Here is a 13,468-nt window from a genome sequence, read left to right as displayed (position 1 = left end):
ATAGAGGGCTACCAAAGGAAGGTGATATATGTTATTTCAAGTTTTAATAATATTTAAAAATAAATTTCCAAGTTTATAAAAGGAAAATGTTTGTATAATTTTGCAGAAATCTTCCATGATAACTGAGTTAGTTAATTGTGCCAACCTGGTCAATAATCACATGTGGGGCTAATTGAAAGGTGGAGGGATAAATGGATGGTGAGCCTCGCCTTTCTAGTTCTCAGGTCTCTTGCTTTGTGATGGTCACACCAGGGTGCAGCTGCCTTAGCAGCTCCCTGCTTCAGCTTGCAAGATTGACTTCCTACAAGACATCCCCAAGGAGAAGCCGCATGGATCTACCCTGACACAGCCCTGGGTGCTGGAGCAGCCGTGTGGAGACCCTTGCCAGTGCTGAGATGCTTATTCGTTTACCAACTCAGCTTTCCTCCTGCAGTCAGCATCATTGCCTCTGTTTTGTGAGGTGGAGGACTTTGTGGACTGGTGTTGGGTTAATGGGTTAATGTTGGACTTGTGGGCTTGGGCAGCATTGGGTTGGGATGTTTTCATGATGCACACTTTCTTACATAAAACTCTCTTATACATGAGGTGCTGTGGATTTGTTTCTCTAAAGTACCCAGACTAACACAATAACTTAGATGTTTCAAATACTACATTTTGCATTTATTTTGAATAAAAGAATATCATTAAAAATATATATCTCATCTCTGACTTTGTCTTTTCCTCTTTTACCTCTGTACAAGAATGGAGGGTGAAGCTGTGAGAAGCCATCCGTGTATTTTAAAATGGTGGCAGTTAGAATAATTATTATTCTGCTGGAAGAAAAGCGTACAACCAGGGAACATGATAGAAACACCATTGCAATATTTAACAGGTACAAAAAAGAAAGAACTCTTTGCTCTGTACCATAGTGAAATAAAGTCAGGACTGAATAAAAATAGATGTTCTGTTCAAAAAAAACCATGGGCAACCCTGGAATGGTAAGTATGGAATTATACTCACCTTTAAGTCAATTATAGAGTTTAACTACAGCTGGCTACTTAATTGGTCTGGTTTTAATACTGCTGTTATCTCCCTCAGGATGTGCAGAATTTGATAAATGGAAACTCAGAGATTTTATTAAATTTTAATTGTATTTTATTAAGCTACAGAAAAAGACATTTTTGTAGTTTTGTTATTTTCAGGGTAATTTGCCAAGAGAAAGACTTTAATCACTTAAATACTAATTATTCAAAGATAAATTAAGCTCTGTAAAAGGAAAAATGGGTTCTCTGAGAGTTGGACATGCCCAGGAATAATGGATAACATTTGATACAACAACCCATGCTGATCCTTTAAAAAGCAGTTGAAACAAAAAGAATACTCAATTCACTAAAGGCCAAACGAATAAACAGAACTATAACAAAGACAAATGAATATTCATTCATTCAACAAATGTTTATTAATTGCCTACACTATATACCGGTAACTTTTCATCGCTTTGTATAAAGTTAATGTATACATACTACTGTTCCCGTGGGGATGAGGGGGTGGGTGATGGAGAGAAGTCAATCAACAGTACTTTAAAGACAGTAATGTAAAGTCTTGTAGTTCTATAGACTTGTAGAGAGGAACATCTAACAAACATTGGGATGGTTAAGTGGGTTCAGAGGAGTTTCTGTAGATACAGTTGTATTTGAAGCAAGTTTTGAAGCAATAAACAAACCCCCCCCCCCCAACAAAATCAGTGCCATTGAGTTGATCCCAACAGAGTGATACTATATTGGATTTCTGAGACTGTAAATCTTCATAAGAGCAGATAGCTTACAAGGTAGTTCAGTATAAAAGGAGTAAAAGTATTCTGGGCACAATGTAGTAAAGCAAAGAAATAGCATGGCCTAGATAATTAGGCAAAATCTGGGTATCAAAAAGTCTTATTTGCTAAACAAAGGGGTTTAAATGTTACCCTAAAATTTATATGGGGCCACTAGAGAAATTTTTTCTTTTACCTTCCTTAAGGTTAAATTTACATAAAGTCTAATATAGTGGAAACACAGGGAATCCAGGATAGATAAACTCCTCAGGACCAATAATGAGAGTAGCAATACCAGGAAGGTAAGGGGAAGGTGGAGGAAGAAAGGGGGAACCAATCACAATGATCTACATATAAACCTCTCATTGGAGGATGGACAACAGAAAAGTGGGTGAACGGAGACATAGGTCAGTGTAAGACATGAAAAAATAATTTATAAATTATCAAGGGATGGTGAAGGAGGGAGGGAAGGGGAGGAAGGGGGAAAATGAGGAGTTGATACAGAAGGCTCAAGTAAAAAGAAAATGTTTTGAAATTGATGATGGCAATATGTTCAAATGTGCTTGACACAATGGATGGATGGATGGATGGATGGATGGATGAATGGATGGATGGATTGTGATGAGTTGTACGAGCTCCCAATAAATGATTTTAAAGAAAGTCTAATATAATAACAGGATGATTCTTAGACAATAAGAATTTAGTATTTTACATATTTCTACTAAATTTGAACCATTAAAAATGAAAATAGAGCTACATACTGCCACTTGACTTTATAGTAGTTATCTTCTAAGTGTTTTGGCGACATTCATAACTCACCAAACAGCTATGTGTACTGATGCTTTCTCCAACCCTTTCATTCTGACAAGTCTAGGTGACTAGTTTGGGCCAAGTGACTTGGTCTAAAGATGTAAGATTTGTCTAGGACTCTTCTGCCTTTCTCTCTCTTGCTGTGTAAACATTAACCCCGCCATATTGAATGATACAACCTCAATGCTGTTAAGCCTGATTCTCTTAATAACTATGTTGAGCAAGTTTCCCTTAAAGCCTTCTTTATCAACCACCCAAATACCTGGACAAGACAAGTAATGTGAAATGTGGGGAGGAAAGGTAACTGCAATATAATTGAGATTAATATGAAAGTGTCAAAAACTCATGGAAAAATGGAGGTAAAAGAAAATAGAACTTTTCCATGGATGTTTTGAAGTCTTCTCATATATCCTAGTCACTACCTTTATCCTTTGAACCCTTCAGCCTCTGTCAATCTCCAACTACAGGCCTATCATGTTTCTTGGTAGTTTCAACAACTTGAGTGTTTCCTCTTTTAACATTTTAGTCAATGAGTTATTTGACTTTCTCTCACAAAAATTATCTTGTCCTCAACCCTACCTCAGTCATCTATAGCCATGATTATATGTACTTACATATCATTGCTAATAATTTCTATGTCAAGTCTCTTACTTTCTGACTCCTATCTCTTGTCTTTGAGTGAACTCCATATTATTATTCTAATTCCTAATTTCTTCATTTTGTCTGGGACTTACACCCTACTGGTCCAGCTTTGTGGGGAACAGAAGGAATTCTCTTAAGTTGTCTCCCCAAAATATGTACCAAACTTAGCTGCTTAAGAGTGACTCTAGGCGAAAGTAGGTCAGAGATTATTCTCCTTGACATTGGCCATCTGTAGTGGCTAGACCATTAGTCTGACTCACCCTGAATAAGACCCACTCCCTTCTGATAAGGATAATGGTGGTCTATTCACTTGCAGAGATACCAGAGAGGGCAAACCCGCCCAAGGGTGACCAAGGTTAGTTAGCCATTATCAGCTGTTTAGATCAAGCAGATACCACTGTCTATTCCACAACCAATGTGGGCACACCCCTAGGTGGTTCCTCTCCTATTGATTGTATTGCCTATGCTAATATCCCTCCTGATGACTCAGGCTATTGTCCACTATCAGGGAACTTGCATGCTTCCCAGAATAGTAATGGTCTGCTTTATTATGTGAGACATTAGAGCGATCAAACTTGTTCTGGAATGAATTGTATTGCCCCTTTCTGTGATGTATGATTACGATACGTGGTTAGCAATAAATAACGAGGCTCCCTGGTACTCAAGAGGGTGGCCAGAAGGTGACTAAGGAGGACGAAGCAGCGGCTTCTTCTCTGACGGCTAAGCCCCCTCCACGAGGACCATCAAGCCGGGCGGAGGTGAGATATGCTACCATGAATTGCTTCTGACTCCATTACTTGACTCTATCCTTTAACTCTCATGCTCTCTATGACTTTACTATAATCTCTACTTATTATCGCTGTACAATTGCGCCTACCAAACCTGTGATGTTTTGTGGGGTTCCCTCTTACCCTTAACCCCACACTTTACACATATTTTACCTTCCTGTATTTTATCTTCCTTACCTTGCAAAAATTCTATGGTCACCATTGCGATCATTCTCTTACGAATTCTTACAACTCCTGTTCCTTTCTTGCTTTCTATTCCATCCCTGGCAAAACCTCCTGTCTAATTCTCTTCAACTCGGCCTCTGTGCATGTGAGCTTTTGGAAATGAAAGCGACTAGAAACAAACAAACAATAAAATAGCCTCATACATTGACTGCTTTTCTTTCAGCTCCTGACTTTTAAATATGTTTCCCTCGCCCATTTGCTCTCTCATCTTTATGCATTCCTGTGTTAAACTTTCCCTTTTGTTCTCAAACCTCCAAGATGTGGCTATAGTTAGGTGGATCAAGTTGGTTCTTGTTGAAGGTCTTCCTCTTTCTCATTGTTCTACTACTTTATCAAGCATCATGTCCTTCTCTGGGAACTGGTCTTGCCTGACCAAATACATGTCCAAGTATGGGTACCCTGTCCAAAGTATGTGAGATGCAGTCTGGCCATCCTTCCCTCTAAGGAGCATTTAAGCTATACTTCTGAGACAGTTCTTTTAGCCATCCATGGTACTTTCAATATTTTCCACCAGCATCATAACTATAATACATCGATTCTTCTTCTGTCTTCCTTATTCTCATTCATAGTTGATGGACTTGCTTGAAGCTTCCTTTATTCTACCACTCATCAGCATATATGCCATACATTCTATATTCTATCCTATTGTTATATAAATGATTTACTATATTATCCAAAATAAATGTCTTCACATTTGTACTTGGTTTAAATCTTTTATTATCCATTAGCATGACTCTAGAAATTATGCACTTTTAAATAAATTGATGTAAACTCCAATTTCCTTAGTCAGGTTCCAAAATCATATCCTTGAATTGTGGCCTATGAAGGGTGTCGTATAGCTCAAAAGGCAGATTCGAATATCACAATTTTCCATAGGGCAATGCCTGGATCACTAAGAGCTGAATAGAAACTAGTTCAAAAGGGACCAGCCAAGAACATAATACCAGGCATATTCTCCCTTTAGGAGTCCATATGAGTAATATTAAGCATTTTTCCTTGCCTGGTTTAACTACCAACCTACATGAAATTGTGTTCTCTGAGACATGTGCCCCTAGTCTTTTCCCCATAACCATTGGGCCTTGATTTCCATTAAAGTTCAGTGAGAACTCTTGTAGGAATGTTTGTTGACTTGCACTGCCCATAAACAATGTTATGTAGCAAGAACTAATTTTTCTATTCCCTCTCCCATCTACATGAAAATGGACCACAGCTAAGGGGTTACTAAAATATACAAATAAGAGGGTGATGTATGTTGGCCATATTCCCAGAGTCTCCTATCTCTTCTTATCATCACTATCCTATGTCTATTCATTATAGCGAAGCTTCTAAAATTTTATTTATACTATTTCTCGCCAATTCCTCTGCAACAGTTAGTATTCTGTGTCACCATGACAAACTCATTTATCTGAGTACTAAACAAATGACTAGCATACATGTTGCTTTGATGATATTTTGTAAATGCAATTAACATCTCCAATCAGGATAAATATTGTTATTCTCACTATGTAGGTAGTGTGTATCCAACCAAAGAAATTTCCCTGAGGAGAAGAAATCTGCCCCAGTATCACACCATCAATACTTGAGATTCCAGTCCATCAGCCTTTCAGATTTCAGACTTTGAAGCCCCATGTGATAAGTAGGTTTACTGTGCCAACCTGGCCAATAGGAAGATGTGAGATTGATAAGGTCACAGTTTGATTTGGAGGTCAAAGAGATAAATGGCTTGGAAAGCCTCACCTCTCTTTCTTGCTCTCTAGTGATCTCACTGGTGTGTGGCTGCTAGCTCTCTGCCTCAACTTGTGAGCTATACTACCTGTGGGACTGTGAATCTGTGAACCATGTCGCTAGAGCTTAAGGTTCCCCCAAGACCTACTTCGCCATGCTGCTAGTGCATACATCACTTGAGCTTGGGCCTGTTGGACCCCATCATCTTGATGAATGTTGGTGACCCGCTGCCCTGCTGTTTGCTGCCTGTGGCCGGACTGCCTGCATTATCCTATGGAAGACTCAACTGTCTGCTTCCTTGACCTTGTACCCAGCAGCCTTCTTCAGATGAAGGACCTAGTATATTAACTGTTCCATGAAAGTGAGTTGAACTGAGCCCTCTGTATTGCTCTGTGGACTAACTAGCTGTTATAGTCCTTCATGCTGTATATATATATATAATAAGTGCCCTCCTTTTGTTTCTCTAGAGAACCCTAACACAATTGGTATATATAATAAGTGCCCTCCTTTTGTTTCTCTAGAGAACCCTGTCTAACACTATTGGTACCAGGAGTGATTATAAAGAAACAAGGCCATAAATATGGGCTTCTCACATTGGATTTCCAGTCGGATTAGGCTTAAAATAGAACTGATAATGCGATCTCTACCCCTAAACACATAGATGAACTTGCCACTCTTACTAGAGAGGGTTATGTTAATCCATAGTGTGAAGTAGAAAGCTAATATCCAAAATATCACCACCAAAAGATGAAGTTTTGTTGAGAGGAGAGGCTCTGGATGATCATCTGTTTGATATTTTCCAGCAGTTTTGTCAGGAGGAGAAGTATAGGGAAGCTGGTTGGCTGGTCCTCCTTACAAAAGAAATGTTCTCAAGGAAAGGGATAATTTCAGAACCTCAGAACCACTTCTCAAGTGCCAAATAACAGACCTGAAAGCTTCTGTATGTGCCACAAAGGAGAGTTTTCTCTCCTCTAGTAGTAGAGCTGACATTGCCAAAAACCAAATCCAGAGTCTCATCACATGAGTAGCTGAATTACAGCATCAGCTGAATTGTGTCTGATATTAAAGTAAGGTCATTAATCAGAAAGAATTGGGACCCTGAAACATGGGATGGGAACATATGGGCTGATGATCCAGAAAAGGTGGACATGAGCCCCTAGAGTCTATGGAGCTACCCCTCCCACCTGAGAGAATTGACCAACTATGAGTAATACAACCCACACATGAGCAGATTAACCCAATTGTTCAAGCTGAAATACCAAGTGGGGCTGCACCTGGAGCATTGCCTGGAGGACATGCCTTATAAGATATTGCTGTGAGCCCCCAGGAGACACCCACACTGTCCATTATTTCCTCTAGACCTGTAACTAGAATTAAGTCTCAGAAAGTTCCTAAAGGTAAGGTTCAAATGATGACTCAAGAAGACGTTCGGTATACTCCTAAAAATCTGCTCATGTTTTCTAATATGTACAAGCAGAAGCCTGCGGAATCTCCCTGGGAATGGTTACAAGGGTGTGGGGTACTGGTGGAAGGAATGTTCCATTAGACCAGTCTGAATTTCTTGATATGGGACCCTAAGCACAGATTCTTTTTTCAGTGTCTCTGTGAGAGAGGCTGAGAGAGGATCTAATTCCTTATTTGGTTGGAGTAAAGTTCTGCCATCCTTTGTTGGCAACTACTCCTCTTTTGAAAAACAGCTATTGGCCTGTTACTGGGCCTTAGTGGAGACTGAAGGCCTCACCATGGACCACCAAGTCACCATGAGGCTTGACCTATCCATCATGAACTGGGTATTGTCTGACCCACAAAGTCATAAAGTTGCATGTGCACAGCAACACTCCATTGTTAAGTTGAAGTGGTATATACAGGATTAGACTGGAGCTGGACCTGAAGGTACAAGTAAGCTGCATGAAGAAGTGGCCCAAATGCCCACAGTCTCCACTCCTGTCACAGTACCTTTATTCTCCTAGTATGCACCTATGGCTTCGTGAGGAGTTCCTTATGATAATTTAACTGAAGAACAGAATATTCATGCTTGGTTTATTGATGGCTCTGCTCGATATGCAGGTGCCACTCATAAGTGGACAGCAGAAGCACTCCAGCCCCTTTATGGGATCTCCCTGGAGGACAAAAGTGAAGGGTAATCCTCCCAATGGGCAGATCTTTGAGCAATGCAGTTGGCCATTCAGTTTGCCTGGCAGGAGAAATGACCAAATGTGAGACTGTATACTGATTCATGGACTGTGGCTAATAGCTTGACTAGATGGTCAAGGAATTGGAAGGAATATGATTGGAAAATTGGTGACAAGGAGGTGTAGGGAAGAGATATGTGGATAGACCTTTCTGAATGGGCCAGGAAAGTAACAATAATCGTGTCTCATGTGAAAGCTAACCAAAGAGTTACCTCTGAAGAGGAGGACTTTAAAAATCAAGTTGATAAGATGACACACACTATGGAGACTAGTAATTCTCTTTCCTCTGCCACTCCTGTCATTGCCCAATGGGCACATGAACAAAGTGGACATGGTGGCAGGAATGGAGGTTATGAATGGGCACAACAACAGGGATTCCACTCATCAAAGCTGAGTTGTCCACTGCCAATGCTGAGTGCCCCATTGGTCAGCAGTGGAAGCCAACATTGAGTCCAAGATATGGGACCATTCCTCTTGCAGAGATCAACTGGCAACCTGGTGACAGGTTGATTACATAGGACCACTTCCATCACGGAGGGGGCAGCACTTTATTCTTAGTGGAATAGACACCTAGTGTGGATATGGATTTGCCTTCCCTGCATGCAATGCTTCTGCCAAAACTATCATTCGTGGACTTACAGAATGCCTCATCCATTGGCATGGAATCCCCCATAGCATTGCTTCAGATCAAGGAACTCACTTCACAGCAAATGCAGTCCGGCGATGGGCCCATTCCCATGGAATCCCCTGGCCGTATCATGTTCCTCATCATCCTGAAGCTGCTGGCTTGATAGAACGATGGAATGGACTCCTAAAGGCACAATTATGGCGCCAACTAGGTGGCAACAACTTGCGTGGCTGGAGCAATGTTCTCTAAGAGACTGTATACATTCTAAACCAGAGGCCAATACATGGTGCTGTGTCTCCAATAGCCAGAATTCATGGGTCCTGGAACCACGGGGTAGAAACTGGCATGCACCACTCACTATTACTACTTGTGATCCACTTGCAGCATTTTGGCTTCCTGTCCCAACAACCCTATGTGCTTCAGTTCTGGAGGTCCTATTCCCGAAGGAAGGAACTCTCCCACCTGGAAACATAGCACTGTGTCCACTGAAATGGCAGCTGAGAATGCCCCCTGGCCACTTTGGGCTTCTAATGCCTTTGGATCAACAGGTCAGGAAGGGTGTCACTGTACTGATTGGCGTGATTGATCCTGATTACCAAGAAGTTGGACTGGTGCTACATAATGGAGGTAAAGAAGAATATGCATGGAATCCAGGAGATCCTGTAGGCCGTCTCTTAGTGCTGCCATGCACTGTGATTTAAGTAGATGGTAAATTACAGCAACTCAATCCTGACAGGACTTATAATGACCCAGACCCCTCAGGAATGAAGTTCTGGGCCACCCCAGGCAAAGAACCACGGCCAGCTTAGGTGCTGGCATAGGGCAAAGGTCATACCCAAAGAATGGGTAGTAGAAGAAGGTAATTTCACCTATCAGTTATGACCATGTGTTCAATTACAAATGCGAGGTTTGTGATTGCCAGTTCATCTTCTTTATATGTGCTTACTGAAAATCTTTCCTTTGTTGATGTATGATGTACCAGATACAATTAGATTCAGTGTATTTTCATTTATATGTATGATAGATGTTTGATGTTAGGTGTAAGTGTGATTTCATTAATAGCTGCAAATTATATATGGCTAAAGAATTGTGTGCAGGTGCCAAGTTGGCAAAGGGTGGACTGTGATAGGTAGGTTTATTGTGCCAACTTGGCCAATAGGAACATGTGGGATTAATAAGGTCACAGATTGATTGGAGGGAAAAGAGATAAATGACTCGGCAAACCCCTGCCTCAACTTGTGAGCTACACTACCTGTGGGACACCCAACCTGTGTACCTTTTTGCTGGAGCTTGAGGTTTCTTTGAGACCTCCTTCACCGTACTGCTGGTGTATACATCGCTTGAGCTTGGGACTGTCGGACTCTGTCATCTTGCTGACTTTTGGTGATCTGCCCTGCTGTTTGCTGCCCATGGACAGACTGCATGCAGTTCCTAATGGAAGACTCAGCTGTCTACATTCTTGACCTTGGACCCAGTGGCCTTCTTGAGTTGAAGGACTTCAATAAGTATATTAACTGTTCCTTGGAAGTGAGAGGAATTGTGCCCTCTGTACTGCTGTGTGGACTAATTAGCTGTTATATTCCTTTGTGCTGTATATATATATAAATAAATGTTCTGGTTTTGTTTCTCTAGAGAACCCTGTCTAACACACTCCATAATAATGTGAGACATTTATTTAAAATAACTCAATCTTTCTCTGTATATATGTAGACAAGTGTATATACTTAAATATCATATAATAAATACATTATATAATAAATATATCCTATTGTATATGAATATAATGTAATACAACTATATTCAACATAATAAAAATATAACATATTTATATATAATGTATAATAAAATCAATATATGTATTGTATTATAATGCAATATAATACTATATATGTATATTTACTATTATACTAGGTTAATTTAAAAATATTAAAATGTCAATTTATAGCTACCCTAAAGGATAGGTATAAGTGTGCCTGTGGGTTTCTGAGGCAGTAACTCTTAACAGGAATAAAAAGCCTCATCTTTCTCCCACAGTGAGCACTAGGATTCCAGTTTGTACCTGAAGAAAATGTCTTTAAACATGTCTTTGTCCTTAGTGGGTGAATGCAGACTGCTTCTCCCAGTATTACACTTGTCTTAGTCAACTCAATATTGTTAGTTGCCATTGAGTTGGCTCCGACCCACAGGGAACCTTTGCACCACTGAAGTCCAAAGCTCCAGGTTCACAATTGTTGTTGTGCTTAAACCCTGTCTTGTGAACCTTGCGTGAAACAATATTGTTAAGGGTCTTCCACTCTTTTTGCTGGTCCTGGACTTAGCAAGCGCAATGCCCTTCTCTAGAAACTGGTTGGTTGCCTCTAATAAAGTGACCAAAGAACATGAGACCAAACCTCACTGAAGACAATTCTTGCTGAACTTAAAACAAGATAAAATTATTTTTTCTTTGGCAATCTATGGTACTTTCAATATTCCACACCTATAACACAATTCAAATGCATATATTCTTCTCTGGTCTTCCTTATTAATTATCCATCTTCATTTTCCTTTGATGCAATGGAAAATACCACTGCTTGTGTCAAGCACACCTGAGTCCTCAAAGTATAGAGTCCTTCTATACTCCTTTATTTTGCCCTTTGCGGATTTCTTCCTAGCTTCAAAATCAAGGAAAAATGAAAGTGAGCACAATCGGAGTCCCTGCAAGATGTCAAAGTTCAGTTTTGGCGTGTCCTAAGTCAAAAAGCTCTTTGGAATAAAGTTAGACAGATGGAAACACTGCCTTCAAAGATGAAGGGACCTAAATGCAGAATATGTTGTGAAACAGTAGCTACACATTTTGATAATTTGTTTAATAAAAGTTTCTGTTATTTTGTACCAATAATTTTTTTATTTATATGTGTTTATTTATATAAATTTTATTTATATATTTATGTAGAAATATTTATTTATATATATATATATATATATATTTATATATCTTAGTTATTTAACACATTAACTAGGTCTCATGATGCTGATTGTCCCAATGCAATACATTTTTGCATTCCTTACTTACTGCTTCTATGAATAATGTTTGCGGATTCAAGTCAAATAAAAATCCTTGACAACTTGAATCTTTATTCATTTTTCATGATATTATATATTAATCCACTTGTACGGATTGTTTTTCTTTATATTCAGTTGTAAACCGTATAGAAGGCTGTCTTATATGATGGTCATCTGCAAGAACGGCAAGTCTTTGATTTTCAGGAAACAAAGTAGTATCATCTGCATACTGCGGGATGTTCATGAGCCCTCTTCCAATTTGGATGCCTATTATTCTGTGTATAGTCTGACTCCTCAGGGTTAGTTGCTCAACAGACACATTGAATAAGTATGGTGAAAGACAATAACCTGATGCATACCTTTTCTGATTTTAAATCACACAAAGTATCTCCTTGTTTTATTAATGAACCTTTCTCCAATTGAGTGCTGCTTTCTTGTTCATAAAGCTCATTTTCCCTCGTTGCTTATTCAGCAGACAGAATGAATAAGCATGGTAAAAGGACATCCTCATATACAGTTTTCCTGATTTGGGACAATGTAGTAGTCCCTTACTTTTTTTCCCCCTAAACATCTTCCTCTTGGTCTATATACAGATTTTCACATGAGCACAATTAAGTATTCTGGAAATCCTATTCTCCCCTATGTTATTTAAAGTTTGTTATAATACACACAATTAAATGCATAGTCAACTGAATACAAGTAAAACTCTTTCTGATAAACTCTGCTTTTGACCAAGGTCAGTCTGTGGTTAGCCATCACAGCCCTATTCTTGAGTGCTCTTCTGAATCTGGCTTGAATTTCAGGCAGTTCACTGTCTATGTACTGCTGCAATCTTTGGGGATTTTCTCAAAGGACACAGTATTGTCACAGAGATTTCATATGAACAAATTTTAAGAAACTTGCAAGGTGAATTAATGAAAGAAAAGGATGAAAAGGTTGCTCTGAGAACAATTTTTTCTTGTACCAAGATATTTCAATTGCTCATTATTTATTGATAATGGAGTTTTTCATCAAGTGTCTTGCCAATCTTATATCATCCATTCTATACTCCTTTATTTTGCCCTTTGCAAATTTCTTCCTAGCTTCAAAATCAAGGAAAAATGAAAGTGAGCACAATCGGAGTCCCTGCAAGATGTCAAAGTCCAGTTTTGGCGTGTCCTAAGTCAAAAAGCTCTTTGGAATAAAGTTAGACAGATGGAAACACTGCCTTCAAAGGTGTAGGGACCTAAATGGAGAATATGTTGTAACACAGTAGCTACACATTTTGATAATTTATTTAATAAAAGTTTCTATTATTTTGTACCAATAATTTTTTTATTTATATAAGGGAAGCTTATTTTCATAAACTCAATCTGATTCATAGGATCCCTATAGAGCAAAATGGAATCACCCCATATGGAAGCCAAGCCTATAGATATTCATGGGTGCAGAATTCCAGGAATATTTATACCAGAATATTTATAGTAACTGGTGGGTTCAAAGCAGAGTATCCCGTGGCTTCTCAGCACTGATTTTTGGTTAGCAACCCAGCATTTATAAAACAACTGGCCCACCAGTGCCTGTGTAAGTATGTGTGTGTGATGGGTATTGGTTTTATGAGTTTTATGGAAGTTGGCTTTGACTTATA

This window comes from Echinops telfairi, unplaced genomic scaffold, assembly GCF_000313985.2.
Source record: "Echinops telfairi isolate 266 unplaced genomic scaffold, ASM31398v2 ScPeMD7_6;HRSCAF=24_1, whole genome shotgun sequence".
Classification (NCBI taxonomy): Eukaryota; Metazoa; Chordata; class Mammalia; order Afrosoricida; family Tenrecidae; genus Echinops; species Echinops telfairi.
This window is presented reverse-complemented; position numbering follows the sequence as displayed.